Raw genomic sequence first — 9707 nt, 5'->3', positions numbered from 1 at the left:
TTTGGTGCAGAGAATAAAAGGATTCAATGTCATCTGTCCACGGATCAGTAGATATTTTGCTTAAGAAAGGCAGCTGTTTAATGTGTCGATTTAGAAGCAAGCACTAAAACTGGTGGAGGAGAGAAGTCAGCAGCAAGGCTCTATACCTGGGCGTAAGACTGTGAGCTGGTTTTTGGAAGAAAAGGAAAACAAGAAACGAACTCCCACATAGCTTGATGAAATCTATAAAGAGGCACACAAGGTTTGTGAGCTGTGAGTGGGGGCACAGGCAGAAGTGAATGGATGTAATTTCGACCTTTGCAAATTAAGGAAGCTAGTTTCAACACATGCTCATGCGCTACTCTCAAGAGTCGCTTTATGGTGGAGGGCAAATTTGAGGCATGCAAAAGCAGGTTCAGTGAGAGGTACAGCCATAAGGGACATTCCTGAGGGCCAGGCAGAAAGGGCCGAATTAAGCCCTGGGTCTGAAGTTCTATGCCTCTGGCATAAAGAAGAGTGATAAATGCATGTGGTATTCAAACTTCCTTTTGAAATCTGTGCTTTTGGAGCAGGAAAAAAGTCTACCAGATATTGGGATGAGCACATCTGTCCATTTCAGTTTTTCTGTTTCTCATTTTTCCTATCTTGACTTCAGTTCTCCACGTTTCTACAGCAGGTGGCATAAAAACAAACCCTCCGCATTCAAATTAACCAGCATTTAGTGCAAAATTCTTTTATATATAGGCAACTCCCCACTTGCATGGGGGTTACGTTCCAGGCCCCCCTGTGTGCATAAGTGAAATGCGCATAAGTGGGGAACACCCTCTAAAAAACTTCTAAACTGCTTTTACCCTGTGGCACCTCCAGTCTCTTCAATCCTGAATAAATTCAGTGACTTTACACGTGCTTTAGTTCCCCCCATCCTTTTCTCTCCCTCAAATCGAGCTTTTTCCTTTGCTGTGGATTTTACCTTTGGCTTTTTGAATTTCTTACGGATGGTATAACAACAACAACAACAACAACAACAACAACAACAACAACAACAACAACAACAATTTTTAACTTATACCCCACCCATCTGGCTGGGTTTCCCCAGCCACTCTGGGCAGCTTCCAATAGATTGCTAAAATACAATAATCTATTAAACATTAAAAGCTTCCCTAAACAGGGCTGCCTTCAGATTTCTCCTAAAAGTCTGATAGTTGGTTTTCTCTTTGACATCTGGTGGGAGGGTGTTCTACAGGGTGGGTGCCACTACCGAGAAGGCCCTATGCCTGGTTTCCTGTAACCTCACTTTTCGCAGCGAGGGAATTGCCAGAAGGCCCTCGGCACTGAACCTCAGTGTCCGGGCAGAACGATGGGGGTGGAGACGCTCCTTCAGGTATACTGGACTGAGGCCATCACTTTGCTTCCTGTCTTCAGTTTTTTTTTTTTTTTTTGTACCTTGGTGGGAAGGGATAAGTTCCCTGACTTGGTTGCTTTCATGGCTTTACTTTCCCCTCACCCGCTGCCCCACCTTTGCCAGATTGTCAGAGCAGGGACCTAGGGTAATTTAAGAAGTATCAGAAATACCTTCTCCTTTTATACCTTTGACTCCAGATTGCCAGAAAGGGCACGGAACAGCACGCTTGAGCCTACTGCAATACAGTATCTGTATTGCTCCTGCTGAGCAGGGTAGCGTGGCAGCAGAAAGAGCTCCCATAGGTAAAGATAAAGGACCCCTGGAAGGTAAAGTCCAGTCAAAAATGACTATGGGGGTTGCGGTGCTCATCTCGTTTTAAGGCTGAGCTTTCCGGATCATGCGGCCAGCATGACTAAGCCGCTTCTGGCACAGGGGAACACCATGGCGGAAAACAGAGTGCACGGAAATGCTGTTTACCTTCCTGCCGCAGCAGTACCTGTTTATGTACTTGCACTGGTACGCTTTCAAACTGCTAGGTTGGCAGGAGCTGGGGCAGAGCAACGGGAGCTCACTCCGTCACAGGGATTTGAACCGCCGGCCTTCCAATCGGCAAACCCAAGGGGCTCAGTAGTTTAGACCACAGCACCACCCATGTTGCAAAGGCCACCATTTTGGAGTCCATAAGTTCTTTCTTATTTTTGCTCAGTTTGTGCTCTGGGGAGGGTCTCCTCATGTGCCACAAGGACTTTCCTGCTCTTTCACACCATTTCCAGGTCTCAACTGAATTATTTATTTCCTGGCACTGCACATACAGTATACATGGTTGTGTGCAAGTCAATCGTGCCTAAGTTCGGGGTGCCTGTGCAATTTTGCTTAGCATTCACATTTTTACAAAGAAATTTTCCCCAAAATTATGCATTTTGCATGCTATTTTCATTATCTGCTTATCTACGCACCCTTTATCCCAGTATAAGCACTTCTATACATGCTGCTTAGTTGGAGAACTGCACTGCAAATGTAGGGAAGAGTAAATTTTGAAGGACAACTGCGTTTTGGATCATGTGATGTCTCAGAAAGTGCAGATTAGTTAGTATCAGCTTTGAATACAAACTGAAATGAATGTCTTCCCATATCCCTAGAGATAAATAGCCAAATGGAACTTCAATATTGGTTTTTGAGCACCCTTTCACTTGTTTCCACCACTGCAATAGCTGCTGGTGCTCCACCTTCAATCTTATGGAATGAATTATGAACTGAATTCAGGTTTCTCTAATTACCAATGACACAATGTAACTAATGGGATGACTTTGCACCGTGATGTATAATGTGACAAACATCACCCGTGTTCAGTGATGCCATCTAGACGGATTGGATGTCCTTCTGCGCTTATGCTACTTAAGAATTGATTACATTAGCGAGCGTAATTCGTTTCTAAACATGGGAGAACTTTGTGGATGGCTGCTGAAAAAGATCATCCAAAAAGGAGTAAATTCTTCTCTAAAGGAGAATATGAAGGAGAACATAACAGAATAAATAAGATTGTGCTTTTAAGTAAATGTGTTACAATACACTTCTTCTTACCGCTTCTCGTACATTTACCCAAGATGATCTTCTTGCACAGATCATTTCTGCAACAGGCAGTCAAAAATCGAGAAACACAACTTCACACACTCTCCGCTGCAAATTAGAGGGGTGATCCTATGCACCCTGGAAGGATGGCTGAGAAGCTGGAGGATTGCTGCAGGCCTCCCTTGCCACAGGCCGAGAGTACAATTTGTGAATAGATGCCTCCTCAATGGATCAACAGAAGCTTTGCCACTGTCACCACATAGTTGATGATTCAAAGGCAGTAGAGCCAGCAGTAGTGTGTGTTGGGTGCAGATACGGGAAGGTCTTGGATAACTAGGGCCCTCATTCCCTTGACGTGCTTCCAGGAAAGGCAAAAGGAAAAAGAAAAGAAAGAAAGATAGTCCCAGAACTGGTTTATTTTCTCTCCCATTAGTTTCAATGGAATAATGGGGGGGGGGTACATGAATACATGTAGTGGTTAAGAGTGGTAGACTCGTAATCTGGGGAACCGGGTTCGTGTCTCCACTCCTGCACATGCAGCTGCTGGGTGACCTTGGGCTAGTCACACTTCTCTGAAGTCTCTCAGCCCCACTCACCTCACAGAGTGTTTGTTGTGGGGGAGGAAGGGAAAGGGGAATGTTAGCCGCTTTGAGACTCCTTCAGGTAGTGAAAAGCGGGATATCAAATCCAAACTCCTCCTCCTCCTGTTCTTTTCTTCTTCTTCATATTGGAGGGTGGGCTGGAAACCCTCCCCCAATGTTCCAGTGTGGCTATGTGTCATGGGCCAGGAGTCGGCTTCACCTGCTGAGCAGCAGCCTGGAGGAGCTGAAGGCATATTGACAACACTTGATGCTGATCAGCCTTCTTGCTCCTGATGAGAACCAGCTGGATCCATCTTTCTTAACCAGGGTTTCCAGCCTCAATCAGTTGCAGGAAACATTTGTCTTCCTGACCAGACCTTGATGCTTAATCCTTCTCATGACCTTGGAACCTTAGCTTTCTTGACCCCCTGGATCATCTGATTATGTGAACCGAGATACTCCTGATCTTAGGACTGGACTGGACCTTGTATATGGTCTCTGGTCTCTGCCCCCTGAGACTCAGCTGGTTGGTTGGCTTCTCCCTCCACTGAACTCTGTTGTGGCGGGCAACACAGGACTACAACACTATGGGCTATGGGTACAGGAGAAGTTGCACCATGATGTTCTCCTTCCCAGGTAAGAAGAATTGCTCTGTCCATTAGTCAAGTGTAGCCTGATACTGATAGGTGTAGGACTATGGTTAAATTTACATGTGTGAGAAAGCTATTCCCTTCCAGTGGTATTTTCTTTGAGCTGTGAAAGTTCTTGGCACATTAGATTTTTAGATCACTCCGCAACAGAAGAACAAGAAGGGAGCATTCATAGGAAGGGTACTGTGTCTTCCCTTCTCCAGCAAAGGACAAATGCCTAAAAACATCTACCACATGGCAAGTGATTCATCTGAAGATACTTGCCATGCAAGGACTTCCCCTGGCTCCATGCCACTGCAGTGCATGGCTGCGCAAGAAGAAACACTTACATATGTGTGCCAGCTCTAACCCAAACAAATAGCTAGCCAAACTTCCCAGCATGTAATCAAAAATGGTGGCTTTGTCCATCGAGGTTCATTAATTCTCTTCCTCATTTTAGGACTACTCATATCTTATTAAACACAGCTGGTCCAGTAACATCAACTCCTCTCAAAAGGTGACATCACAGGCTTGTAGGTGATTTTTCTAGTTCCGTTAAATTTTTAACACGTCCTTGAACTGCACCTCCTAAAAATACTCCACCCAATGTGTAGTTTCCCATTTGACCAGACAAATCTGGAAGAGGCAATATGCTGCCCGCAGGGGGTGTCTTTCAGAATAGCAGCTTGTTTGCAGAATAGGTTCGAGGTCCTGGAAAGAAAGAACAGCAGCCCTCATCCCTTTCCTCGGTTAGTAGTTGCCGAATGCAGCAGTCGAAACAAAGGTTATTGGCGTCTATTGATGGAAAGATAGCTGTGATTTACAATGCAATTTCCAAACTTGATGGGGTGGAACTGAAGTCTCCAGGTCTTGTCAGGCTGGACAAATGGGAAAGAGAATGCCATTCTACACTAGCTGTGCCTCACTTTAGCACAGGGAAAAGCCGTTTTTAAGATTCTAAGCAGGCGATTTCTGCACACTGATTTTACCACTTTAGGATATTGCTGTGCTTGACAATATCGCTGGGCAAATATGGGAATCTTTACTATGTAACACCTACTATGCAAAGGGGGAAAGGGGGCAGTACTATTAAGGTGGTCTGACAATATGGCAAGAACAGGGATTTCCAGGGGAGATTGCCTTGATAATGTAAGCAGCAGAGCTTCTCTATTGGCAAATGGTGAGCTCTGTGAGATGTCTTAAGTATCAATGCAAGTAAAGATGACACACAGCTCTGTGCTAGAATTCATACTGTGCTATGTAAGCCATCAATGGAACTTAGCTGGAAATGCAAATTCCTGTTCAATTGCAGCTGTCTCCAGTTAAATTTAACACAGGATTTGGGCGCTCACTATGTTGTTACAATTAATAAGATAACAATAGAGGGTATTAAACATAGAAATTGATTCTGGAGAATTCCATACGCTATGCTTTTAAAACTTGTTTACTTACCGTACTTTTCCATGTATAAGACGAGGGTTTTTTATGAGATAATAATGTAGAAATTGGGGCTTGTCTTATGCTTGGATAGTGCAGAGTTTGGACAGGGTAGAGATTCTCATTGGTGATAGGACGGGTGATAGCTTGCTGTGGCAAGGGCAGCTGTTGATTGGCTGCTGCTGTGGCACTTTTGTGGGTGATTTGCTGACGATTGGTGGTTATGGTGACGCGTGCGACAGCCATTGTGGGTCTGGTGGGTGAGTTTTTTGCAACCCCTCCCCAAAAGCTCAACAACTCTGGGCAACCCTCCCCCCAAAAATCTCAATTTTCTTAAATTTGAGTCTCCCAAAATAGTCTTATACATGTCTTATACATGGGGGGGCGTGTTATACACAGAAAAATATGGTAGTTTAGGCATTGGATAGGCACAGTCTTGGTCAGAGGGCAGGTTGTAGCCTCTGCCAGACCCCTCCAAAATGGGGTACCCAATTAAAGGGAACCACAGGAGATGCTTCTGTCTGGATGCCGAGGCCAGGGGAGGGCACAGCACTCACCAAGTGCAGTCCAGTGGGGGACTTACCCCCTGATGTAGGTCAGGGACTCCCTCATTTCTGGTTGACCCCAAAACTTAAGTCTTTCCGGCAGGCAAACCAGAAGGGGTGGGGTCTACTCTGTGCCTGTGCCAAACCTTTTACACCTGTAATCAGTAAAGTTGTGGCCTGATTTCACCCAAATATTGGACTGAGGAGTAGCGGGGATGCCTTGCCATGCAGTTCTGCATTCGAAGAAAATTCTGTTTCATCTTCTTTCCTGTTTTGTATTCTGCGAAATCCTTAAAAAATTCAACATACTACATAAAAACAAGCCACCGGCATCAAGGATTTTTCCATCTCCCTAAGTGCTGTGCACTAAATGTGCCCCTTCCCCCAGTATCTGTGAGGGACTCGGCAGAGGAGGAATGGGGGGCACTGCCTCCCCAGCCTGACCCTTCCAGAGAAGAAAGTTCAGAATTACAATGGGGGCTTGAGGGAGATCACAGTTCAGAGGAAGATGGGGGGAAGAGTTGGGAAATAGTGGGAGAGGAGGATGAGGCAGAGCCAGAGCAGCTGGCTGAAACATTATCGCTAGAAAGCATTTCAGACCCACCATCTCCCAGAACCCAGCAAGCCTTAAAAGTAGGAGAGCAAAGAGCTTGGAGACAGATGGCCCTAAGCGGCAACCATATGACAATATCTAAATCTGACCCTTGGGGCCCTCCTTCAAGCCAAGCCTCCTCCTGAGGCCACACCCCTCAAGTGCTTTTGAATGGCTGGAATGGGTTGTTGAACTCTGATGATGTTTCCTGCTTTTCTGAATGAAGATGTAAATGTGTGGAGATGTAGAAACCTTCAGCTTTTCCATGCCTGGAATGTAAACCTATTGCACAAGGGTAAAATCCGCACCTGTTGTTTCCATCCTTTGTGTGTGCGCGCGCTTCTGGAACCAACCCACTCCCTGGTATGTGGTTCCTGGTATGGTATCCTCCAGGTAATGCACCCCTTTGGCTAAAAAAAATAAAAATCCATCCCCTACAAGTGCAGTGGTGGTTCTGATCCAGACTACATGTAGGTAGAACTCTTGACAAGAAAGCAGGGAGAGCAATCTTGGTTCCCTTCCCTTGTAGCCCTTTGATAAGCTGTTTCAGAGGAGCAGGGGGCCCTTGGGAACAGCATGGGAGGTGGGTGAAAGTCCTCTCCTCTCCTTTCTCCAGCCCTGGAGTTCCACTGGAACTCATTCGCTTCTGCAAGCCAATGGGCAAGTCCGGATCCAATAACCACTGCATCTGAATATTCGCTGCGGACACAACATCGGTAAGGGGCAACACTATAGGCTTCAATAGTTTTAGCTTTATTGTAGCAGATAACATTTAATGCTTAGTTTCTAGTGTAGCCATTTATTTAGAATTTCTGGAGTGACTTCAGTTCCAGTTGCAATTGTGAGTCCTTTCTTATGCTTCTTCATATAAAAATGTGAACTGCTGAGGCTCTGGCCAATTGACAAAGCGGGGAGGGAACACGCAACAATGTATGTTCCTAAATATCTAAATTTCCCCGTGAGCTAGTTAAACAGTATGTAAAAATCTTCCAGTTTTCTCCAGGGATTCAAGGGAGTGTTTTTGCACCTATATAATTTAAAATATTTGAATATTGATTCCCGAATAAGCTTAGCGGCCATGGGATAAGAGGACAAACCCTCTTATAGATCAGTAATTGGTTAAAGAGCAAGGAGCAGGAAGAAAAGATGTATTCTTAAGTATCTGCGTAGGTCTGATGGAATACAAAGGTTTTCAGCAGGCATTTAAAAGTTGAAAAAAAGAATCTCTGCTGAACCTCTATCAGCAGAGTAGTTCACAAATGTTTTGTTGTTGCTGTCAAATGAGCCTCACTGATGACCCCAAGTTCTTGTGGATTGTAAAGGCAAAAAGGGGTTTATAAGTAGCTCCAAAAGGGTCTCTTCAAACTGGCCAGTAAAATGGCAAATCAAATTCACTATAAACTGATGCACAATACAAGGGGGAAGGGTTTCCCCCCCACATATAAACGAATGGGACCTAAACTGGTGCTGACTTATTGATCTACTACAACATTACTTTGCTCACTCCCAGTCATGTCAATTGCAGGTTATTGATCTTCATTCTCTTTTCCATTTTCTCTTTCTCATGCTGTTGTATTTTCCTTATTGTTTCCTCTTATTTATGTATGTATGTATCCACCCTTCCTCTCTGTCAAAAACATGCATCCAGGTTATCCATGTATGTTTTGAAAACCTTCTCCCCCTCCTCCTCCTTCACACCTGGTGGTGACCAAACTGGAAAGCCATCTTGAATGGAAAGCTTGATTAACATCTTAAGCCTGCATGTAGCTTCTGTGAAAAGGGCAAATTCCACATTACAGATAAAAAGAGGAAATATCATAATAACTTTATACACAATAACTTTAACTTTATACTGCATATTTTATACTGTACAGACTTTTGTTTCCCACCTCTCACAAAGAGTTGTAAAAGGGCAAATATAATGATCAAAGGGTTGGAGCAATTTCTGTATGGGGAAAAGTTACAAAAGTTTCAGCCTATTTAGTTTAGGATAGGGATAAATAATTGGGGGGGGTATGATAAAATGATGGATGATGTGGAGAAAATTGAAAGACTATTAACTGTAGCAGGAATTGTATTTTTGTGAAGATTACCAAGTCTCTACGCAGGGATTGGGTGCAAGCGCAGAGAGGAGGAAAGCAGGGTGGGCTTAATTAAATCAAACTGATTTAAATCATTATTTAGATCAAACTGATTTACATCAAACCAATTCAAATCACGATTTAAATCATCGCGATCTAAATCAAACGGACTTAGAAGCACGATTTAAATCATCACGGTTTAAATCATGATGATTTAAATCGTGATTCAAACCAGTTTGATTTATAGCATGATTTAAAACCACACGGTTCAAATCAAACTGATTCAAATCACGTTTTAAATCAAACTGATTCAAATCACGAATTAAATCAAACTGATTTAAATCAAACTGATTTAAATCATCATGATTAAAATCATGATTGGGATCAAACTGATTTAAATCACGATTCAGATCATCGCGATTTAAATCAAACAGATTTTAAATCACGATTCAAATCATCACGATTTAAATCATGATGTTTTAAATCACGATTCAAATCAGCTTGACTTATAGCACGATTTAAATCACACTATTTAAATAAAACTGATTTAAATCACGATTTAAATCAAACCGATTTAAATCAGCACGAATTAAATCAAGCTGATTTAAATCACCATTTAAATCACTAGTTAATAAGGCTCAGGGTGGATTTAAATCTTTTTTTAAAAATCGGATTTTTTTAAAATTTAAATCCACCCTGAGCCTTACTGACTAGTGTTTTTTTTTTTTTATTTAAATCAAATCCACCCTGGTGTAAAGTCTCACAAAGCAGAAAGATCAGCTCTGTGCTGATCAAACTAATGCTATTGTGATTGCTGAAGATGTAATGTTTCCAGTCCTTCAGTCACACAGCAAACAATTACAGAGACCTCACAAAGGAAGGCTTCAGTTGC

The sequence above is a fragment of the Lacerta agilis genome, chromosome 3 (genome assembly GCF_009819535.1).
Source record: "Lacerta agilis isolate rLacAgi1 chromosome 3, rLacAgi1.pri, whole genome shotgun sequence".
Classification (NCBI taxonomy): domain Eukaryota; kingdom Metazoa; phylum Chordata; class Lepidosauria; order Squamata; family Lacertidae; genus Lacerta; species Lacerta agilis.
The sequence above is the reverse complement of the archived record's forward strand: the minus strand, read 5'-3'. Positions refer to the sequence as shown.